At 44.4% G+C, this 24,106-nt stretch overlaps 1 long non-coding RNA gene across 6 annotated transcripts; it reads left to right on the top strand.

Moving 5' to 3' along the window:
- The first annotated feature begins 5,143 nt into the window (after positions 1 to 5,143).
- LOC309623834 lies at positions 5,144 to 22,740 on the top strand. Of its 6 annotated transcripts, XR_014241662.1 has the most exons (5): positions 5,144 to 11,556; positions 12,672 to 13,246; positions 14,828 to 15,742; positions 18,948 to 19,089; positions 19,213 to 22,740. It is a non-coding gene; the product is annotated as an uncharacterized lncRNA (long non-coding RNA). The 6 variants fall into 6 exon arrangements; XR_014241663.1 differs by having other exon boundaries at positions 18,948 to 22,740; XR_014241664.1 differs by lacking the exons at positions 18,948 to 19,089; positions 19,213 to 22,740 and adding an exon at positions 16,532 to 16,822.
- The last annotated feature ends 1,366 nt before the right edge of the window (positions 22,741 to 24,106 follow it).

The following is a 24,106-nucleotide window of genomic DNA, read 5'->3' as shown; positions in this document are numbered from 1 at the left end:
CTGGAAACAAAGGCTTCACAAAGGACTGTATATGAGGGCTCAGGTAGGCAACATCGTACAGGCCAGCCTCCTGGGCACAGGGAATTGTGGTCATCCTACCTTTTTTGAATTCCTAGAAGAGCTGTTTTCTCTAAATTCTTTGCCAGTTTCACTAGGCACGCAAAATGGAGAGGAAGATGCAGAAAAAGCAGCCCTCTTTGGTCATGAATTTGAAAGGCTTAGCTACAAATGTAGTGTGAAATTGTCTGAAATTCCTGGCAGCAGGCATGAGTCACATATTACTGTCTGACATTTACAGAACATTCTTCACAGCAGTTCCTAGACTTTGTTAAGAGAGAGATACTGACTTTGTTGTATGGCAGAATCAGTATCCAAAGACCTTTTTGTTAGAGCAATGGGTCAAATCCAAGAAGATGAAATGTTATAGGCATAGATTAAAGGCCATGTACTTGGCCCACAGAGCCAGCTGAACAAATTCTACAAGAAGGAGGAGACATGGATGAACTGCAGTACACATATATACTTGTTATCAGTAGTAATAAGCTGAATCAAGAAATTGTCATGAGGGGGATTTAAAAAACCTGATGCCTGAAAAGCCAGTGTGATCTTGGGCTATATTAATAGAAAAACAGAATCTAAAACAGGGAAGGTAATTCCAAAATTGCCAAAGGGAGAACCAATTAATCGAGTGGTCAAATCCATTGGTTTTGGAGAATATTCTCAAATCTGAAGTCAACGCTGTTTCTGGAAACACACATGCGATCTTATAATGGCTTTAGGTAGCTGGTATTGAAGAGGAATAATGCTGGTGCAAAGCTGAAAATAAACTTGAAGAGATGGGTGGATTCAGGATAGACTGGGGAAGAAAATATTCCAAAGAGGATAATATCTTATAGTGATCTTTGAAAGCTCACCAGCTTGTTAAAGTATTTGTACAGTAAATATACATTACCTTTGCTGCTAAATCTAGATTAACTTAAATTAAAACAACAGAAGCAATAGTTGGTTTCTGTGCTATACTGGAACCTGGAATTCAGTGGGCACCAGGCAGGAAAACTGGAAGACATTTGTAGAAGAATGGCTAGTATTGTGCAAGTTTTCAAAACCATATGATGAAGACGGGAGAAGGATTGGCTATATTTATCTTGGGAGAAAAAGGCATTAATTATTGGAAAGTCCACTTTTTGGAAGAGAAAATCCTCTTATTCTGGGTGACCTAAGCAACACAGAGAAGACTTTAGAATTAAATTATAAAGAATAAAGTATAAACTCTCTAATAGTTTCTTGGAGAATTGTGTCCCCATTTATTTAAGTAGAGCTTTGAAGCTTTGATTATTGGAAAGGTGGTTAGGTTACATTAAAGTGACTGTGTATCCTAAGGTTCTATGGCAGATACTGTGGAGTGTTACACAATGCCATACTGCCTTCTCCTTTGGCAGCATGTTCAGGGAAGAAAGACTCATCCCCAACTCAGGGGGCAGTGGGGGGCCATGGTGGTCAGAGCAGGATACACCCTGACTGGTCTCAGTTGAGTATGTAATCCTAATTCCCATAACCACTGATTGGTTTAGTGTCGGGCACAATGACTAGTTACGGCCAATAAGACATATGAGGAAGTCAACTGGCATAATTTCTGAGAAGGATTTTGCTCCCTGATAAAGAGAGGGAGGGTGAGGGGACCTGCCTTTTTTTGTTGTCTTTAATGTGATTATACAAGAATATATATATATATACACACACACACAAGAATACATATATAAGAATGTTGCAATCAGAAGTGCCCCTCGTCAAACCTGAATCAAAACAAAACAAAACAAAACAAAAACTCCACGCAAAAAAAACTCCACAAAACCCAAATCACCAATCTCTGAGTACATATTTCGTTTTGTGAGATAATCAAAGATCTTTATTGCTTAAGCCACTGTTTGTTGGGTGTTCATCACTGCAGCCAGATGCATGCTAACCCCATTAAACCCCATGAGTCTAAGAAAATCTTTAAGTTTGCAGTGGCATAATATATTTAATATACAAACATCTTGCTGAACAGATAGATGTAAAGAAGTTGATGCAAGTTGAATTTCTTTTTAATAAATTTTGTTTAAAATTTTTTATTTATTTTTGGCTGTGTTGGATCTTCGTTGCTGCACATGGGCTTTCTCTAGTTGCGGTGAGCAGGGGCTACTCTTGATTGTGGAGCACGGGCTCTAGGCCTGTGGGCTTCAGTAGTTGCAGCGCATGGGCTCAGTAGTTGTGGTTCTTGGGCTCTAGAGCATGGGCTCAGTAGTTGTGGCGCACGGGCTTAGTTGTTCTGTGGCATGTGGGATCTTCCCGGACCAGGGATCGAACCCACGTCCCCTGCATTGGCAGGTGGATTCTTAACCGCAGCGCCACCAGGGAAGTCCAGTTGAAAATTATTTTGAATGCACAAATGAAATTATTATCCAGAAAGCATCTTGAATATTGAGTTCCATTCTAGGCCTTACCTTGAAAGATGAAGCTAGAAGTTTCCTGAAGGAAAACAACCAGGATGTTGGAGAACCTGGAACTTATATGAAAAGGGGATTAGGAAAGGTTAGCCTGAAAAGAGAAACCTGGTGTTTTTGTGGTTGGTGGTGGAAGGGAGTGGTATTTGAAAGTTTTTCATGTAGAACAAAGCTGAAATGTATTTTTTTTTTTTTTTAAGGTGAGTGGTTCTTTTTTTTTTTTTTTAATTTATTTATTTTTGGCTGTGTTGGGTCTTCGTTTCTGTGCGAGGGCTTTTCTTTCTAGTTGCGGCAAGCGGGAGCCACTCTTCATCGCGGTGCGCGGGCCTCTCACTATCGCGGCCTCTCTTGTTGTGGAGCACAGGCTCCAGACGCGCAGGCTCAGTAGTTGTGGCTCACGGGCCTAGTTGCTCCGTGGCGCGTGGGATCCTCCCAGACCAGGGCTCGAACCCGTGTCCCCTGCATTGGCAGGCAGATTCTCAACCACTGCGCCACCAAGGAAGCCCTGAAATGTATTTCTTACGGCCCCTAAGGCAGAACTAGTTCCAGTGGTAGAAAGTCAGGGAGGTAAATTCCAGTTTGTCATAAAGAAAACCTTTCTAAGAACTAGAGCAAACAGCAATAAACTGGGGGCGTCATGAAATTGTGGGGTCCCGGGGCTGGTCAAGCAGAAACTGGTTACCATGTTCAAGGGGAATTCTCACCTTCAGTAGGTGTTGGACTAGATGATTCTAGAAAGTGCTTAGAAATGGAGTGCTCTTCATTACCACTATTTTACAAATGAGGAAACTAAGGATTACTGAGGAGAGGTGAGGTATAGCCAGTTAGATGCCAAGATGGGGCCAGAGAGCAGGTGGAGTACAGGGCTAGATGATGTCGCAAACCTTTGAGGATGCAGGGCTGGCTCTTCGAGCACTTCGGGGACTTTGGAGTTTGGACGTTGCAAGACTTTGCACTTTGTTTCCGACATTTGAGGTAGCTGGGCTCCTGAGCTTTGTAGACTTGTAATGGAAATTCAGGAAGCTGCCCTGAAAGGCTTCAGGCCATCATAAAGAAAGATGCTTAAGCAGAGGTGATATCAAAACATGCTACTACTGGTGTTGATCAGTCAGAAGGAACGTGACTGGGGAGTGGGGTGGAGGTCTGGCCCCTGAATCAGCCCTGCCAAGGTCTTGTGGACCCAGAAGTAGAAAAATGTCCTTCTGCTGCCACTCCTGGGACAATACCTCACCCTCACTTGGGTCAAGCCTAGCTGCAGAGGGGGTTTGGGGAGCCTCCAGGCAGCCATACTGGTACAGGTTGGAGTCTCCAAGGAATAGACCCTGAGCCTCTGAACTCTGCATGTAGATTGATTGAAGAGTGCTTTGGGAATAGCTCCTGTTGGGGGCGGTGAGGGAAGTCAGATTGGGCAAAGGGAGAAGTTGAGCTGTGACAGAGGCCTTAGCTGGTTCTTCAGAGAGCTCTAGAGCATCTGCGGGGACGGCCCTGCAGAGCTGTCCCAACTGAGGCTGGGGGGACAGGGCTTTGTATCCCATATAGACCAGTCTCTGGATGCAGGCTGTCCCTAGAGGAGAGACCACATCCTCTGGCAGAAGGCAGTTCCTGAAGAGGGAGTTGGCTGTGAGCTATCAGTAGCCGACAATCTCTGCAGTTGGGGAAATGAGTGTGTGGGCCCTGAAGGAGGAAGCTGGGCGGCTCAGCATGGCATTGCCAAAGGGAACCACTCCCCTCTTGCAGCTGAATGCTTTGGCAGGCTGCCAGGAAAAACACTTCCATTTCCTCTGGGGGGAACTCTTCTGGCATATGATGAGGTCCCTGTGGCTAAATTAATGCTCCGAGGCAAAAGATTCTATCTGGGGAAGGAAGAGGAGACACGAGGAGCATCTGGTGGGACCGGCTTCTTTCCCCTGCACCCACCCTGAACAGCTTTGCTGGGGCTCAAGCAGGTCCCCATGAGATCCTTCATCCAAGCTGTCCAAACTGGCACCTCGAAGGAGCCCCAGGCAGGTGGTGGCAGCCATGAGAAGGGGACAGTGTCAGAAGGAAACACCCCTGTGTTATCAAAGCTGGTCAAGGTTTGAGTCATTTATTTTGACAATCTGGTGATTCCCCAGCCAAAAGATATGCGTCAGACCTGATGACCGGACACGCCCAGGATGTATATACATCCTCTGGGAAAGAAAAACCCACAATCAGGACACTCCTGGTGTCCTTGACTAGGTGGGATGGTCATGGCCAGGATGTGGCCTCTAGGCTGCTTCAGGCTTCGTGGAGTCTCTCAGCCAACTCCACTCGGCCCGACACAATTTAACCCTGAATCGCACACTGTACTGTGCTGTCCCTGAACCAGGGCTGGCACTGCGTCCCTTATCATCTGTAAACTCTGTGTTACACAAGGGGCACCTCATGCGTCTTTGCATCTGCCCGGCACCTAACACCCCTTAGGAGACTGATTTCAAGCTCCGTTAGCAGACTCTCTGTTTCCATATCCCCTCTCTCCCACACAGGGTGGTCATTATGAGTTGGAAGGAAACAGATTTTGTTGTCTCTAAGTAGAGTGATGGGAAAATAAGCGCAAAATTCCCCCACCTCTTTTCTGAGGGGTAGCTACTAAAAGTGAGGGGAATGGAGGGTCCCGTCATTGAGGCCTGTGGCTTGTTTGTGGCGGGAGAGGCTGGGCTTGATCGGAGTTTCCTATCTGCCGGGCCTTGGAGACTGGGGCAGAAATAAGGATCAGCGTCACTCACCGGGCTGCATAAACCCTCCTTCATGTCACGTGAACCACGCAGCTCTGTGAAGTAGGGTCTATTGTGTTTTATTTTACAGATGAGTAAAGTGAGGCACAGAGAACTTGAGGTTATGCAGCTGGTGAAGTGTGGAGCTGGGGTTGGCACATGGCCCCAGACCTGTGCTCAGAGCCATGGTCCTGCACGGGGAGGGGTCGGGACCACTGGTCAGTGACCTGATGGAGCAACGGGTTAGTCCCTGGGTTGTTGGCAGAACTACCAGCATGGAGGCGAAAAGGGCAGCGGAAGGAAGGCGCCAAAGGACTAACTCTTGGGAATAAGTGAAGTCAGTTTATGAAATGAGCACAAGCTGGAAGGGAGTAAGACAAGCCAACTTAATTCTTTCTTACCCTCCTTGGGAAACTAATAGTATGTTCCCTACCCTGGAGGAAATCTCAGACAGTACTCACTGCTTTTCCAGAAAATTTTAGATTACAAAAAGTGAAATCCAGTGCAGTATCTGAACTCTAAATTTCACTTGGTTGAGAGCACCCTCTTTTTCCCTGGTGTATTATATTTTCTCACAGTTCTGGAGGCTGCAAGTCCCAGATCAAGGTGCCAGCAGGTTCTGCTCCTGGTCAGGCCCATTTTCTGATTTGCAGACAGCCACCTTCTCACTGCATCGCACATAGCAGAGAGAGAGAAAGAGAGAAGAAAGAGAGAGAGAGCTCTAACGTCTCTTCCTCTTCTTTTAAAAGGCACTAATCTCATCATAGGGACCCCAACCTCATGACCTCATCTGAACCTAATTACTTTCCAAAGGCCCCACCTCCAAATACTATTACATTGGGGGTTAAGGCTTCAACATTTGAGTTTGGGAGGGAACATGAACATTCAGTCCATAGCAGTAATGCTATATTATAAGATAGTTATTGACAAATATGAGAAAGACAGCAACACTAGAAACGGAGGTTTATTCAGCAAACATCTGTCGTCTGCCTATAGGTGCAGAGGGTGGGAGGCTGGCAGTGGAGATTTAAGGAGAAAGGATCCAAAGATGAACTTGATGCTGTTCCCTCACCCAAGGCTTTCCTGATCCTGATTTCACCATTTCTGAAAATCCACTGTTCAAGTTTGCTCTGACATCAAAGCCTTTGTGTGGCCCTTGCTCAAGTTTCCGTATCCTAAGGAGAGGTTCCTTGTTAAGGCCTGATCAGCGTGGCAGCTCGGTTTCCCAGGTTAGCCAAGCCTCCAGCAGCTCCTTGGGGTAGGGGTGGGGGGCTCATTTAAATGTCAACTCCAGTCCAGCCCCTATTCCTCTGCCTTGGTCAAGTTTCACGCCTTCATCAGCTTCAACTGGGATCATCATCTCACGCCCTGGCAACCTTAGTTTTGCAGCCAGAATGACCTGTCTGTATTTGCGAGGGTCCCAGCAGGAAGCAGAGTCCCATTCTGTTGGTACAGCAGAAGGACTTCAAGGAAGGAAGTATTTACGGAAGTGGCATCGGGGCCAGGGCATGGGCAGGAGTTGTGGGCAAGGAGATTAGCATGGGAGGGGGACCTCTTCTAGGCCTAAAAGGAAAAAAAAAAATAAAAAAATAAAGAAGGAAGGCCCTGAAGCAGTAGAGGAGAGAGTGGCCCTGCAGAAACCATGTTTGGCACGTATAGCAAAGGCTTTTGTGTGTCTGTCACATCCCCTCAACCTCCCTGCGACTTCAGCTGCAGCTGTGGTCTCACCCTGACAGCTCTGCACCAGAAGCGAGGCGAGTGTCCTGATTTATTTCGAAGGGCCTTCTCTGAAGTTGCACCTGCTTGGCTTGCTTGAAAGTGCAGCAGGAAAGCACGGGGTGCTGATGCCCCCGGGCACCCCGCAAACTGGGTGGAGCACAGGAGCCTCCACCCTCTGGCAGAAATCCCAGAGGCATCCTGTACCCTTCTCAGAGGTCCCCGAAGAGGCGCGCGTTGCAGTTACTCACAGCAGTGATCTCAATCACGCTCTCCGTTTGTTTTTCTTCCTCCCCTGTCCGACCCTCCCTGCCCCTTCTCTCCTGGAATCTCCTTCCAAATGAATTTCCAGAACCCAAGTCCTTGCCTCAGGCTTTGCTTGCACACCAGCTCATCCAAGATGTGGAGAGTCACAGCCACAACCAGAAGAGCTGCCCTGAATCAGGGAGAGCTTCAGGAAGAAATACCCCAACCTCCTCTCTTTTCTCTTCTGTAAACTCCTGTTGGTGCCTCCTATTAGCCCAATCAGCCAGAAACCAGCAAACAAGGGAGCCTGGAGATGCAGTTTGGGGGTTAGCCTTTCAGGACACAGCAGGGCAGGGAAAGGAAGGAAATGCATCTGGTGGGGCAAGCAGAGAATAATCAGTAGATATTTTAAAACACAAAGCTTGCCATGTCACTCCTTTACTAATAATGATAATGATAATAATAATAACAATAGCAATAATGCAAATGAATGGCTTTGCTTAAGACCTCATGTGCTATGGATTTTGCATTGATGATGTTATTCAATCTACACAACTGCCCTGTGAGGTAGATATATTATAATTCTCATTTCACAATGAGAAAGTTGATGCACAGTGATTCAATCAATTCATCTAAGGTCCTGCCACTAGGATGAGCAGATCGGGGCAGTCTGATTTGACTCCATGACCTTCACAGTTAAGTTTAAATTCCTTAGTGTATAGTTGGGGCTCCATCTTCAGTCTTACGACTTATCTTCTTCCAGACTCCTACATTTAGACCAATCCTAAGCCATCCCAAACTACCTGATATTTCCTAAGTGTGACCTGGGTCATCTGTCCCCCTTGTTAGCCGGCTTCAGTGGGCCTTCATGTCTCAGCTCAAGTACCACCTCCTGCTGGATTCTTCCATCCCTGGCCTGCCCCCTGTGTACCCATCCACCTTCTCTGTTCTTCCATGGCTCTCAGGATCCAGCCCAGGTGGCATTCACGGGACTGAACAGAGATTTGATTTGCTGGTTTGTCTCTCCCACCACTGTGAGCTCTTGAAACGATTGCACCTGGATCTGTTTTTATTTCCATCCATAGTACCTAGCACAGAACCTGGCATGTTTTAAGTATTCAGCAAATATTGGTAAGGGGGCAGAGAAGAGGGCCAGGTCTGGAACCTGGAGCACTGCCAGCAAGACAGCCTGATTAGGGAGACCCAACCCTGGGCAGCTGGGAGCAGCATCCGGGAAAACCAAGGTGGTTGCAGGTACAAAAATCCCCTTTCCTTTTCATAGAATGTCAAGGTCTTGACCCACACGCAGTGTTCATGCACTGGGTCGTGTCCTGCAGGGCAGGGAGGTTGTAGTGGACACAGGGCTTGAGTTTTGCTTCTGATCTGGACGAAGGTGTAAGTTGTAAAGCCTGTTTTAGGACAGTTGATGTGAAGGTCAACAGGGACAGGCAGGTGAAAGCTCTCCGGGAGGTCTAAGCACTCACGGCTCTCAAGGTGTCAGCAGTGCAGAGGGTGTGTGCCCAGGGGCAACCCTTTCCCAGAGAAGGTGGGCCCCTCTGGGAGCTGCACTCACTCACTCCACGGTTCTCACTCTTTCAAGCAGTGCTTCGAGCCATCTAGGGATTTAAACTTTTTAAATGAAATATATATAGGATTCAAGCCTTCACAGGGATTCCCTTGAAGTTGCTATTTCCTATCACAGTTTATTTGCTTTCACCACCCCATACTTGCCTATTTTTAACTTAAAGGTGAATGAAAATTCATTTTCTTTCAGTCTTAAAAGTGTTCCATGCCCTTTGTTATTCTTGACACCCCAGGGTGTGCAAAATCGGATTTCACACTTTGTTGCAGACCTTGCTGATTGCGATTGAGCATTCGTGTAAAGCATTCCGCTGACTTTCCTCTGGTGCTCATTTGGAAGAAACCGTGTCCCACGGTTGAGGTGCAAACTTCTCCCACCGGCCACCAAGAAATCAGTGCAGGGTGTTATTGCTTCTGCCTCTCCTTGCGTTACTATCCAGTCGTGACAAACTGATGGATTTGCCCAGGCCCTCTGAAACCATCTAGGGCATTTTCTCTTTCTTCATTTGACTTTGAAGGATCAGATAGCCAGAGGGGGTAAGAAAGTTGCCCAAGGTCCTGTAACGAGTGAGTAACCAGGGTGGGGCTGGAAGCCAGTTTTTATGATTCCTCATCTAGTTGCTTCTGTCATTCCTCATTGAATTTCTCATTCCATTATGCTGTCACCCACAGACTTCTTATGACCGATGATTCCTGTTATGAGCTGAATTGTATTCCCCCCCAAATTCTTATGTTGAAGTTCTAGCCCCCAGTACCTCAGAATATGACTCTATTTGGAGGCAGAGTCTTTAAAGAGATAATTAAGTTAAAATAAGGTCATTAGAATGGGCCCTAATCCAATATGACTGATGTCCTCATAAGAAGAGGAAATTAGGACACAGACACACACACAGGGAAGACCATGTGAAGACACAGGGAGAAGATGGCCATCTACAAATCAAAGAGAGAGGCCTCAGAAGAAATCAACCCTACCTACACCTTGATCTTGAACTTCCCACTTCCAGAACAGTGAGAAAATGAATTTCTGTTGTTTAAGCCACCCAGTCTGTAGTACTTCGTTATGGCAGCTCTAGCAACTAATATAATTCCTTATAAAAAATTAATTGAGGGACTTCGCCGTCTGTCTAGTGGTTAAGACTCCGCACTTCCAATGCAGGGGGCACGGGTTCGATCCCTGGTCGGGGAACTAAGATCCCACATGCCGCGTGGTGTGGCCAAAAAAAGAAAAACATAATAAAAATAAAAAATAGGGCTTCCCCAGTGGCGCAGTGGTTAAGAATCTGCCTGCCAATGCAGGGGACACGGGTTCAAGCTCTGGTCCGGGAAGATCCCACATGCTGCGGAGCAACTAAGCCCGTGTGCCACAAAAACTGAGCCTGCACTCTAGAGCCCGTGAGCCACAACTACTGAACCCATGTGCCACAACTACTGAAGCCCACGCACCTAGAGCCTGTGTTCCGCAACAAGAGAAGCCACCTTAATGAGAGGCCTGCGCACCGCAACAGAGTAGCCCCCGCTCACTGATTGAGATATATACACTAATATGTATAAAATGGATAACTAATAAGAACCTGCTGTATAAAAAAATAAAATAAAATTCAAAAATTAAAAAAAAAAGAAAAAAGAAAGCCCGTGCGCAGCAACGAAGACCCAACACAGCCATAAATTAATTAATTAATTAATTAATTAATTAAAAAATAAAAAATAAAAAATAAGAAAAATAAAAAAATAAATTGCGGGAAAAAAAAGGAATAGCAAAAAAAAAAAAGATAAAAAACTTCAGCTCTCTGTCCTCTATCATTAACCCTACCCATGGAGTCAACAAATAAATAGAATAAAAATGATACATTTCTTTGATTAAAAAGCAAATTTTTATATATGTGAAATAAGTATATTAGGATACAGAAAGGGAATAGAAATTTGGTACAGTGAATACCTTTTTTTTTTTTTTTAACTTGTAATTGGGGTGGGAATTAACAGCTAGTAATTTTTCAGGATTCCTAACTCTAGATTTTTTTTGATTAAAGTAGGCAATCTGACTTGCTTCTCTAGTAAGAAATACCGTTTTATTAGCTACCATGTAGGAAACTGCCTCCTTACCCCAGACAAAGAAACAGTCACTCTCTACTTCCTGAAAATGTGAGCTTCAGCCGTGCCGATAACGTTCCAAAATCTTTCCTAATTGTCCCAACCCTGACTTCTTTGGAAAGAAACCCAAAAATTTCTTGTCAAAAGAACCAGAAAGTAAAAGCATACTGTTGTTAACACAAAAAGCAAGATGAAGTTTATTGGGAAATCTCTCCTCCCAGGAATGGAAACTTTCTGGGCGAGCACCCAAACACAGCAGTGCCCATGACCAGTATTGTTTTATTTTCAGAGATATCATAAGTCAGAATTTCCATGTTTGTGATCCATTCTTTGTCTTCATTACATTCATTATAGTTTATTCCAACAGGTGAGAGCACTCCAGAGACTGCGAAGGAGAGAGGGGCAATTTCAGATTTATGACAACCAATTCACGTAAAGCGTTTGGACTAGAAGATGACATCATTGAGCTGTTAGCGTAGAGTTTACAAAATCCTGAAAACGGCCTTGAGCTCAAGAGGAAAATGAGTCCAATCCACAAGTCATCGCTGCCTCTCGTATTTGTCTTCTCCTTTCTTCCTTCTCTCTTCCTCTTCCTCTCTTGGCTTCTAGGAAGAGCGTGGGTGACCCAGAAGAGGACACCTAATATTTTAACAAGAAATACTGCGTCTGAAGTCTTGGATTCACGCGGTCCTGGCCGACATCCACTGGCAAGTCTGATGGGAAGCTGGGGAAACGCTGTCAGGGGAGGGAAGGAAGAGGGATGGTTTGGAGGTAACTGTGCATTAGAGGTGCCTTCTCACTGCCAGGCTGGCAGCTGGGGTGGTGGGGAAGGTGGCAGTCTCTCCCTCCAATGCCCTAGAGGTGCCTCCAGGCCTCATGTTTGGTGGGGACTTGGCAGTTCTTGAGTCCCAGCTTCTGCTTCCTGGGGCTCTGGGTCTCCTGAGAGAAGAGAAGGTGCTGGCGTAGACCGGTATGTGGACACAGTGCGCACAAGTAGAGTGGATGACCCACAGGACTGCTTGCACTTGTCCTTTGTACCTCCCTTTCCCCCAACTTCCTCTTCCCTCATTTGTCCTTCTCTGGTCCCTCAGATGCATCAGTGGCCCACGAGTCCGGCCAGAGGCTGCATTTGGCATCACTCAGAGATTTCCTGGCTGAGGGGCTTGGGGGGGTCATTTCATCTCTTTGAGCCCTAACTTCAGAACCTAGAAAGGGAGATAACCATATCTTGACTGCTTCGTAAGGCTTTTTTAGGGATAAATTGAGACAGCAGATTTGAAGGAGGTAATACATATTTAAATACTTTGTAAGCTGAAAAGTGCTGTAGAGGTTTAGGTATTGGATTTGAATTCTCCTCAAATCAGTGTTATTTCCTGCCTGTGCCAGCCTTTAGCATCTGTTCTTAGACCTAGCACTCATAGGGCCAGTGGGTCTCAGTCTGCATGGAGGCTGCCCGGTGCCCACAATGCCCCTCCTTAAGGAATCACAGGTTTGAGAGTGAGCTAGTGCTTCTCAAAATAGAATTAGGGAACACTTTTCTTGAGGGTGAGATGGATGATTACCATCGGTGCACATAGTTTGTTTGGCTGTGCTATGAAGTAGCAGAGCTCTCTTTTTCTTTGGGAATTCTCAGAACCATTAACAGGCTAAACAGCTCCAACCAAGGAGGGGGATTTAGTCTTCAGTGTTTCTCAAATTTATTTGACCAGCAAAACCATTCATACTGTTTGCAATTAGGAACACTTTTTGGAATTCCTGTGGAGGTAAACATAAGGCTTTGCATTTGTTTTTGGTTTTCTTTGTTGTTTGTTTCATTTATTAGATAATCTCTGAAGCAGAGAGCACTAACCCAAGGTGTGAAAACAGAGAATATTTGATCAAAAGGGGCAGTTCGTCACGGGCTAGGAGCTGGTAAGTCAGGCCAGGCCTCCCTGACTCTGAGAAAGCCCGGGACCCTAGGAGGCTGGAGAAGGGCTCTGTGGGACCAGACTGGAGTTGTAGGGGAAAGAAAAGGCCGCAGGTGTGGTGATGTCCTTACACTATTTCATTTACTTGTCTCAACAACTTTCTGAAGAAGACAGTATTACAGTCACATTTTCAGGAGAGAAACGGACGCTGAGAGGGGTTATATTATTTGCCCACGGTAACACAGTCTGTCAGTGGTGGAACCGGGATTTGAGTTCAGGTCAGCCTGCTATAAAGCCCATTTTCTTTCCAGAGTAAGATCCAACCCCTCCAAGAAGGGGGAAGGTGAAGGAGACAAGCCTTGCTTACCATACGAATATGCAGTAATAATTGTGCAGAGAGAGCTGTTGTGGTCACTGAAGGCCAGAGTCAAGTTCAGAAAACATGGGCCTCCAAGTTCCTCTTGGGAGAAAAAAAAATCCTCTTACTCTGGTATGTGCAGGTTAAACTCAGGGAAAGGTGAAAGGAAACTTGGTGGAGCTGGGCTTCATAAAAATCACTACCTTTATGGTTACAGATTTATTAAGTGACCACAGTGTTCTGGACATATAAACAGACTTGACCCTTGCCCTTAGGGAAACCAGAGTAAACATGCAAGATTTATAGTCAGAGCGCTTCATGGCAGACTAGATGTGTTAGGAACATGTGCATTCCAGGATCCTACCTAGCAGAGTTGAAAAATGTGGCCTGGAAGAAAGTTCGAAATGCAGGAAGTTGGAATTTGTCTCTCCAGGCTTTGCAGTCTCACCTCCCTGGGTTTCTTTACTTTTGCTAGCTGTGTGAGTTAAGGTATATTCCTTAACTTCTCTGAGCCTCAGCTTCCTTTTCCACCAAATGAGGATGATAATACATGTCTCATAGGATTAAGATAGAGTGTTAATTAAATAATGTGTGCAAAATGCCAGGCACACAGTAGGCGCTAAATAAATGATAGCTATGGTTTTTAAAGTTTCCCAATTGGCCATGGGATAATATTCAAACTCCACTCCCTGGTATTTAAGGCTTTCCATAGTTTAGCACTTACTTAGCTCTCCAGCCTTTGCTTTGGCTTCCCTCCACTCACTAAGCAGCCAACATCCGTGGGCATTCATTTCCTGATGACTTGTCAAAGTCTTCCCTTCCTTCAAGGTTTAGAGCAGTTCTCAGATTATATCTATGGAAACATGGGCGGGAGGAGTATGTGGCTATAAGATGCTTTCAGAGGGTCCTGAGGTCAAAATTATTATCATAATAATGCTAAGATATTGTTTGGTTTCCTTTTTCACTGTATTAACATTTGCACCAGTGGTGCAAAAAGCACTGGTGGGTGAAAGCAAGATTACCAGTAATCCTTTATTCATTACCAAGACCCAATTATAGGGGGAAAAGAATACCAGTTTCACATAAAAATGTGCTTGAAGAAACAAAAATTATTAATTATATTAAATATTGACCTTTGAGTCCACATCTTTTTAATATTCTGTATGATGAAATCGGAAACATGCACAAAGCACTTCTGCTGCATGTGGATAGTCAATGATTGTCTAGAGGAAAAGTATTTGTGCAATTGAACTATGAGTTGAACTGCCACTTTTTTTCATGGAACAGCATTTTTATCTGAAAGAATAACTCATGAACAAACTATAATCATTCAAATTTGGATATTTGGCAAACATTTTCTCAAAAATGAACTGAATCTGTCACTTCAAGGAAAACAACTGACAAGATTTGTTGCCATTGATAAACTTGGGGCTTTCCAGCAAAAATTACAATTTGGAAAACTTGTATACAACTGTGAGTTTGACAGATTCCCACTAATGGAAGAGTTTTTGATGAGATCCATGGTAATATTAAAAAACATGACTTTTTTATTATTGTATAATAAAATATGTCAACATTTTGAAGATCAAAATTTCCAGATGACCAGTGCGTGAGGTTACAAAATCAGGCAGGGGTAAAAGATACATTCAAAGTACATATAGACCAAGGGGTTTTAATATAACAGAGAACAAATGTTCATTGATGTGGTTTCAGATTCCACCTTGCAACTGACTTTAAAAGATTACTGGGCTTCCTTGGTGGCGCAGTGGTTGAGAATCTGCCTGCCAATGCAGGGGAAACGGGTTCGAGCCCTGGTCTGGGAAGATCCCACATGCCGCGGAGCAACTAAGCCCGTGAGCCACAACTACTGAGCCTGCGCGTCTGGAGCCTGTGTCCCGCAACGGGAGGGGCCGCGATAGTGAGAGGCCCGCGCACCGCGATGAAGAGTGGCCCCCGTTTACCGCAACTAGAGAAAGCCCTCGCACGAAACGAAGACCCAACACAGCCATAAATAAATAAATAAATAAATAAATAAATAAATAAATAAATAAAGTAGATATTAATTAAAAAAAAAAAGATTACTACTTGTTGAGATTTGGTATCTTATCAAAGAAAAACGATACTCATAATTATCTGGAAAAGGTTATGTACTCTCCCCTTTTCCAACTACTCTTCTGTACCTGGCCGTATTTTATTCATACACTTCAACCCAAACAAAGTTTCAACAGACTGAATACAAAAGCAGATATAAGAATCCAGCTATCTTCTATTAAACAAGTCATTAAAGAAATTTGCAGAATAGAGAACAATACCATTCTGCCCACTAATTTTCCTTTTGTTTTAGAAAATACAGTAATTTGTCATAAAATATATTATTTATGTTAGCATGGAATTGGGTTTATTATTATTATATTAAAATGATTTGATAAACAAATTTTTTTTTTTAAATTTCTGTTTTAGTTTCTAGCTGGATAAATCTCTCTCTATAACCCATGCAAATAAAAGATCTTTGGTGTCTTTGATCATTCTCAAGAGTATAAAGAAGTTCTGAAGGCAAAAAGTAAGAGCCACTGGCTTCGAGTAAAAGTCCCACCACCTTCAGGAAAACTGTCTAACCATTCGATTGGGGTGAGCAACCTTTTCTTGAATTCCTGTAGACTTTAAGTATGTATTACTCATCTGTCACTTGGCGTTATCTTATCTTGTCATTCTGTTTTAAAATAATTTTTTAAAAATCCATAATAGGTCCTGTAAGCTTCTCACAGGCCAGAATCATGCCTTATTGCATTTGGAGGAGAGTGTGAGGGATGGTCACAATATATGCCTATTGTTGATAGGATATAGTGAAGCGTCCTAATTTACCAGCATCATTGTCTTGATGTGCTCTTGCAAATATGACTGAACCTCACTGATCTACAAATACTGGTGGGGCAATAGTCTGAATTAGTGAAAACTCAGAATCCCAAACATACTTATATATTGTAATTATTGTAATATATATTTGTATATTTTAATATTTTTCTTAAGACTAATGCATACCTATTGCAGAAAATTTTTAAATTACACAAAGTAAATAAGTATCTGCAAAATAAATAGTACCTAGTTGTTTTCTAGCTTAAAAAAATTAGAAAGCACCTGTAATCTCATAATGGCTATCAATATTTTGATCTATCACCTTCAAGGACATATGTCATCCATATAAAGTGAAAGTTTTACAGAAAATTGGGATCTTACTTTGTATAAAGTTTTGTACTCTCCAGGACCTTAACTGCTCTTTGAAAACATTATTTTTAGTAGCACTGCTATGTCTCAATGATGCCCATTTAGGTTGTTTCTGATTTATTGTTTTTATCAATAATACTGTGATGGGGGGCTTCCCTGGTGGCGCAGTGGTTGAGAATCTGCCTGCTAATGCAGGGGACACGGGTTCGAGCCCTGGTCTGGGAAGATCCCACATGCCACGGAGCAACTGGGCCCGTGAGCCACAACTACTGAGCCTGCGCGTCTGGAGCCTGTGCTCCGCAACAAGAGACACTGCAATAGTGAGAGGCCCGCGCACCGCGATGAAGAGTGGCCCCCGCTTGCCACAACTAGAGAAAGCCCTCGCACAGAAACGAAGACCCAACACAGCCAAAAATAAATTAATTAATTAAAAATAAAATAAAATAAAAACAAATGTTCAAGTACAATTGGTGTCTAAAAAAAAAAAAAGAATTCCCCCACCCTTGGTATCTAATCAAGAAAAAATAAATAAATAATACTGTGATGAACATCCTTAAAGTGAAACAACCGGTGATGTGTTCAGGATAGATTCCTAGAGGTGGGATTACTGGATCCATAGGAATTCCAAAATGCAGTTTGATTAATTTAAAATTATGTGACTTGAAGATGATGATTGTGTTATGGCCAACCAGCAGTGATAGCATAAAAAGCAGGAGGCCGAATAGAGCTTTCTGTTATGGGCGGACAGCTTCCTACACACTTTAGATTTCCAGCCCTTGGGTGCTGAGAGGTGTTTGTAGTGGCGGTGCTATAGACTCAAGTTGGAGGGGCTACAGATGTTGGGAAGTTTAGTACAAGTCACAGAAACCACGCCTGGCTAATTTAAGCAGAAAGAAATGTATTAAAATACTAGGTCACTGAATTTCCAGGAGCACCAGAAAACTAGGAGTAGAGACCACGTGGCCAGCGTAAAGCTCCCAAATCATAGCAGATCTGGTCATAAGAAAACTCCACTGCTTGCACCACCTTGGTGTGACTATCCCTGGAGTTCACCAACGAGCTGCCTCCACTAGGACTAGAATGGATGCCAGGCTCTGGCATCCCAAGTCCCAATCCAGCATGGATGCTGCAATCACCAGAACCTTGTAACTGTCCTCCGTCAAGCTGCAAGGGAGGCTGGGAAATTTTGACTGTGGCATTGGGGAGTGCTGTCTGCTTTCCACCAAAACATATTGAGAGGGGCAGCCCCTAATCTTGAAGAACAGTTCAGATGCTGAGCTGCCAAAAAAGGGGAACAAATACTTACTATAGCCAGTAACAATGACTGTCAAGCACCCGGGAACCTAGGACATATTCTAGGAGGCATGATATTGATGTTGTATAATAAAATGTGTCAACCTTTTGGAGATCAAGATTTTCCGGATGACCAGTATATGATGTTACAAAATCATGTGTGGATAAAAGCTCCATTCAAAGTACATGTAGACCATTGGGGCTTAATACCACAGAGGACAAATGTTCGTTTTGCCCTGATACACCTTTCTATTTATTACAGAAGAGCAGCCAGGGCTGATTTGTCATCATTGTCTAGTGCCTAGGGCAGAGTGGGTATGCCATAGACAGTTCTTGAATGAATGAATGAATGAATGAGTGAATGAATATTTAGACACCACTGGCGGAAATGGATGCTGTCCACTAATGAGGATGCTGACACTAAATTCTATTCCATTCCAATAGATGCTGTCGCTGGGAGTGGAATATAGAGTGTCAAGCTGGTGACACTCCTTGTCCCATGGTCTTCACCTCCCCTCCCATCTATTTTGGGGGGGGGGGTGGTAAGAGATAAACTGAGACATCCTAACATTTATAAGCATTTATTTGAGCAAACGTCAATTCCAGTTGGCAGTACCAAACAGGAAGCGCTTAGTAGCTCTCCACCCAAGGGAGCTAGGGGCAAGCCTTATAGAAAAGACTTGGGACACAAATCAAGGAAGTGATTTGATTGGCTCTCGCTTAAGCAGTTGCCTTAATAGAGAAAGCCTAGTTGGCTGACTGTGATTGGTTGTCCTTGGTGTTTGGTTTCGTAACTTTGAGGCATTTACAGGCTTCCTTTTGGTTTGCTTGCATAGGCTGCCAAGGCATTAGAGTCTGCTTAGTCTAATGGTCTCCTTGTTTAATTAATTTAATAGAAGAAATTATCTGGACCACACTGTCTTCATCTTTTTAATTCCCAAAAAGGATAGTGAGCATTGGTTTATAAGTACATTCTCTCACAAGATGAGAAACAGTAATTTCCAGATTAAAAAAAAATATAAAAACCAACAGGTCTGAACATCTAGGATGCCTGAGGGGAAACGTGAGGCTTTTATGAAGGATGTTGTTCAGGCAGAGAGGGTTACATATGCAAGCAAAAGGCGTTCTGGATTGATGTTTCTGGGTATATCATCCTTGTTCCCTTTTATACCACTCCAATACTGCCCTCTCTTTAAAAATAAAATGATTTTTAAAATTGAGGAACTGGTTGTGTATATTTATAGATGGGAGAGATGGGTTTGAAAAAGTAGCTGATTCTGAGTGATTGTGATTTTCCAAGTCTGATTTCCATTATTAGAAAAGGGGAACACAGTAACAGATGATGTCATTATTGGAACCACAGAAGCATGAGGATGGTAGAGACGCTGCCTTGCCTTATTCCTGCTTTTGCCAAGCGTTGAAGTGGGATCGTGGAGATGGATGGCTTGGGATAATTTTTGGTAAGGCACCTGCATGTCAGAGCTTGTTTTCAGGACCCTGAAGGCTATTCCCTTTAAAGACACCCAGGTCTCTATCATATTTTGTAATTTTTTTTTTTTTTTTTTTGCTTCTTTCCCAAATAGATCACTTCAAGCTGCAGATATCCCAAATACAAATGACAGTTCATTCACACATCTGAGATGCCATATGCTAACTTACAGCAGTACTTGGAGTAAAAAAAAAGCAGCTAAGTCAAAAACTTGCTTCTCTGGCTCACTATGACGCCCACTAAGTCTCACCCAGCAGGACTGTTTAGGATGGAGAACAGCTTGCCTAATACTGACACATCTCCAATCCCATACGTCGTTGACATTTTCTCACAGCGGGCCGTTCTCTCACTGCTCTGCAGATATTAACTGCTCTGCTTTCCCACAGATTTTTCAAGTAATGAGTTGCTTGCTGCCAGCAAACCCAGCCACTTCTGAGGTACAACACACATCATCTTCCCGGTCAGTCTCGTAGTTTTTGAGTTGCCGCCAATTTCGCTTCTCCTGGGAGCTGGCAGATGGGTCCTGTCCCTTTCGGCAGATGAAGATGTAGTTGCTCAGAGCTCGGAGTTAAAATCCAACAAATAACAAAGTTGGACAAGCTCTCCTAGGTCTCTTCCAGTCCTAATCTTCCCAGTATCCCCCGAGGTACTAGTACATAGCCCCAGACATAGAGAGCACGTAGTAAGTCTTAATAACTGCTTGAGTTGATAGGGCTGAATGCATTTAAATGCAGGGTGACAACGGCACACATTTGCTGAGTGCTTAGCATGTACCAGGCACCATCCTAATTAGCACCTGGAATGTCTGATCACAGTAAGTTCTCACAGCAACGCCAGGAGGAAGGTATTATTATCACTTCTATTTTAGAGGTGGGGAAACTGAGACATCAGCTGGTTTGAACAACTTGTCCAAGGTTGCAGTTAGTATGAGTTAGAGCTATGGGATGAGCCACGGCTGTCCCACTTCAAAGCTCACGTTCCTTGGAGTAATAACGGCAACCAAAATAATAAAACAGCAAACTCTCTATAGCGTGCCAGGCAATGGTCTGAGGAGTCTATGTAAATCAGCTCCTATGATTTTCACAATAGGAGGAAAGTAGTAATATGATCCCACCTTTTACAGAGGAGTAAACTGAAACACAGAGACATTAAGGAACTTGCTCAAGATCACACAGCTCTTAAGGGGCAGTGCTGGGATTTGAATCTAGGCTTCAGAGTATGTGCTCTTAATCCCATGCTGTTTTGGGAGCACTTCCCTGGATTTAGCTACAGATTACGATACAGCCTCTTGCCCTCACCCATGGCAGGGAGGAGAAGGCAGCTTCCTCTGAGGAGTTCTTTTGGTCTGATTCTGCGCTCTGTGGTTCTGGGAAGCGCTACCAGCACCTGCGCGGACATTTCCTCTCCTCCTACGCACAGATGGCTTTCATGGGTGGTCCAAATGGTCTAAATCACTGTCTGCATATTTCTGAGAAAGTAAGGAGAGTGTGGTATGTCTTTAAATGGAGGTACTTCCGCAGGGGAGGAACAATGGTCCCAAGTCCTAAAATTCTGCTGGGGACAGTGTATGGGTCCCAGAGCATCTGGGAGGTGGGCTTTGCCTTGCCAAGCACACCTACCCCCTTCTTAGGCTAGCGTTGCTCTCACGGATGACCACATTGCTGGGTCAAACAGAACTCTCCCCAGGGGCTTTCCTGGCTGTAGCTGATAGAAAAGAGGCTCATTTTTGTCTCTCGGTGCCCAAAGCTGTTAGGGGTGGCCTGGGGGGCCGCACTGCCTGCACGTGGGTAGAAGACAATGATGCTGACAGCAGAGAAGTGATGGACAGAGGGTCCTGGGGAACTTGGGCTCAGGCTCCAGTCTTCCCCAGACACTTCCCTGTCCCTCCTGCTTGTGGGAGACAATAACTTGATCTCACTTTGAGTCCCATGAAGTTGGGTTTGCGACTGGCAACTGACTGGAAACCATTTCTGAGGACTTAATTACTGAAGCTTTGAAAAGGCTCTGCAGCTTTGAATTTTGGGGCTCTTTCCACCTGTATTCCAGCTCACTGGTGTGCATTACTCTGAGGACAGCTCTGCAGTGATGTCGCAGGGGCCTCGCCTAAGTAAGGACACATCTGTGGCCACCGGTGCAATGTGCCATTGATTCCCCATTTACTAGGTGTACTAGCTTCCTAGGGCTGCCATAACAAGGTACCACAAACTGAGTGGCTTAAACAACAGAAATTTATTGTCTCACAGCTCTGGAGGCTGGAAGTCCAAGATCAAGGTCAACAGAGTTGGTTTCCTCTGAGGCTGTGCAGGAGAATCTGTTCCAGGCCTTTCCCCTAGCTTTTGGTCATTTGCCAGCAATCTTTGGTGTTTCTTGCCTTGTAGATGCATCACCTTGATCTCTGCTTTCATCTTCAAGTGGCATTGTCCCTATGTATGTGTCTCTATATCCAAATTTCCCCTTTTCATAAGGACAATTGTCATATTGGATTAGGGCCCACCTTAAATGACCTCATATTATGACCAACTAATTGGATCTGCTATGACTCCGTTTTCAAATAGGGTCCCATTGTGAAGTACTGGGGATTAGGATTTTGATATAGGACTTCTGGGTGGGGGAGACACAATTCAACCCGTGCCACTAGGGAATCAAGCAGGCGAAATAAAGCACAAGGTGGTCCTCCTCTTCACCCAGATGAAGCCTTTGGAAAGTAGACACACAGAGGGCACCGACTCTGAATTTCAATGTCACTTTTGTGTGTTACTCTAGCTTGGCGGCCTTGGGCAAGTCATTTAACCTTTCTGGGTTTGAAAGATAAGCAGAGCGGGCTGGACTGATGGTTTTTAAAACTGATTCCATGCAGCCACTGAGGCATGTTCGCGTTGGGGGGTTGGGAGGGAAGTTGGCAGATTGCTGACCCCTCCTGCTCACTTCACCCAGTGGTGTGCCTGCTGGTCCACCTTGGCAGATGGGAGTATCCGATCGCTGATGTTACTTCGAAGTGTCAGCGCACAGCGATAACACAAAGCAGACCAAGTATTCACTGGTTTCATTGTTGCTTTTCAGTTCTCTACAAATAAACACTCCCCTCTTGCCTGTCCCCTGGGTGGACATTTCAGGCAGACTGATCCCACCAATTCTCGCCTTTGTACACACTGCTTCCTCAGCGCAGTTCTGTGCTTATCTGTTGTATTTATAAGGATTCCAAGAAAATTTTTGTTTGAATAAAGCGCTCAGCTAAAAGAATAGTTTTAGTCCAGAAAACAACTAAAGGATCTGTTTCCTTCTAGTTCTAAGATTCTAGTTCTGTGTCTCTATTAAAAGTAGTCTCGGGCTTCCCTGGTGGCGCAGTGGTTGAGAATCTGCCTGCCAATGCAGGGGACGCGGGTTTGAGCCCTGGTCTGGGAGGATCCCACATGCCACGGAGCAACTGGACCCGTGAGCCACAACTACTGAGCCTGCGCGTCTGGAGCCTGTGCTCCGCAACAAGAGAGGCCGCGACAGTGAGAGGCCCGCGCACCGCGATGAAGAGTGGCCCCCGCTTGCCGCAACTAGAGAAAGCCCTCGCACAGAAACGAAGACCCAACACAGCAAAAATAAATAAATAAACTAATTAATTAATTTAAAAAAAAGTAGTCTCAATCTTTTTTTTTCCATTATCTCTTTTCTAAATTTAATTTTTATTTCATATTGGAGTATAGTTTTACAATGTTGTGTTAGTTTCAGGTGTACAGCAAAGTGATTCTAGGTCATGGATGGATCTAGAGATTATCATACTAGGTGAAGTAAGTCAGAGCAAGACAAATATCATATGATATCAATTATATATGGAATCTTAAAAAAAATGATACAAATGAGTTTATTTAGAAAACAGAAACAGACTCTGGCTGGCTCCACCGAGGTGTGGGCTTTTACACGGAGAACTGTTGTTTTCTTAACTCTCATTTAAATTACCTGGAATATCTTACACAAACCATTTGTGCTGGGGAGGAAGATCTTTTCAGTAATTGCCTGTATCTGGAGTGGTAGTTTTGGTCAACCAGTGAAAACACCAATTGGCATGTATCACAGAGTCCTGTACAGCCGTGGTACCAAGCTTGGTTTGTTGTGGGCTAGTGACCCTCCACTCAGCACCCCTCCCCAAAGGTGTCCCCACATTAGACTGCACTAGTAACCCCCTTTCCTCCTCATACCCTAGCATCCCCATGTTGCCTACAGGGTAGAACCATCTCCCTGCTGAGATTTTCTCTCACCTACTGTTGTTCTCATTTTAGAAAAGAGAAATGAATATTTTGATATATAATAATAATCGTTAACGCTTATTAAGCACTTACTCTGTGCTAGGCACAGGTCCAAGTGCTTTACGTATATTAACCTAATTCTCCTAACAACCCTATGAGGGAGGTACCATCCTCTCCCCCGTGGGCCAGTGGGGAAGCGGGCACAGAGACGTGAAGTCACCGGCTTAGCTGAGGACGTTGCCACAGCTAGGATCTGAATCCGGACAGCTTGGCTCTTCACCACCGTGGGATGCGCAGGTTACATTTTACACGTGCTGTTGGAAGACAGGTATTTGGATTGCATTCCTTTTCTTGCTATTGAAGCAATCCTGAGAGGGCTAGAAAGGAAGAGTAATGGCGTTTAGCAAGCAACGAACTAGTGTATGGTTAGGAATCTAGAACAGAACTGCTCTTGATCCCACTGGCCCTTTGGGGAGCCCGAGCAGAAGCCAGCATGCCAGTGACACTGTTTTCCGTCCCTGCAATGCAGGGTAAAAGTGCCGCCCTCCATCCCCTCCTGCCCTTGTGGGGGAAGAGGAATTTCCCTGGTTTTTCTCCCGTGGCAGGAGGGGTGGGGAGAAGGTTTGGAAACAAGGGAAAGTGTATCATCAGTGAAGTGAGGGTTTCCGGGGTCGAGATTCATCAGCGGACAGAGAAGACAATTGCTTTGAGGGAAAAAAAAAAAAATAGTGCTTGTTCTAACTTTAGGGTCTG

This window comes from Balaenoptera borealis, assembly GCF_965194805.1.
Source record: "Balaenoptera borealis genome assembly, chromosome: 2".
NCBI classification, from domain to species: domain Eukaryota; kingdom Metazoa; phylum Chordata; class Mammalia; order Artiodactyla; family Balaenopteridae; genus Balaenoptera; species Balaenoptera borealis.
Note: the sequence above shows the minus strand (reverse complement) of the source record. Positions and strands in the feature narration are given on the sequence as shown.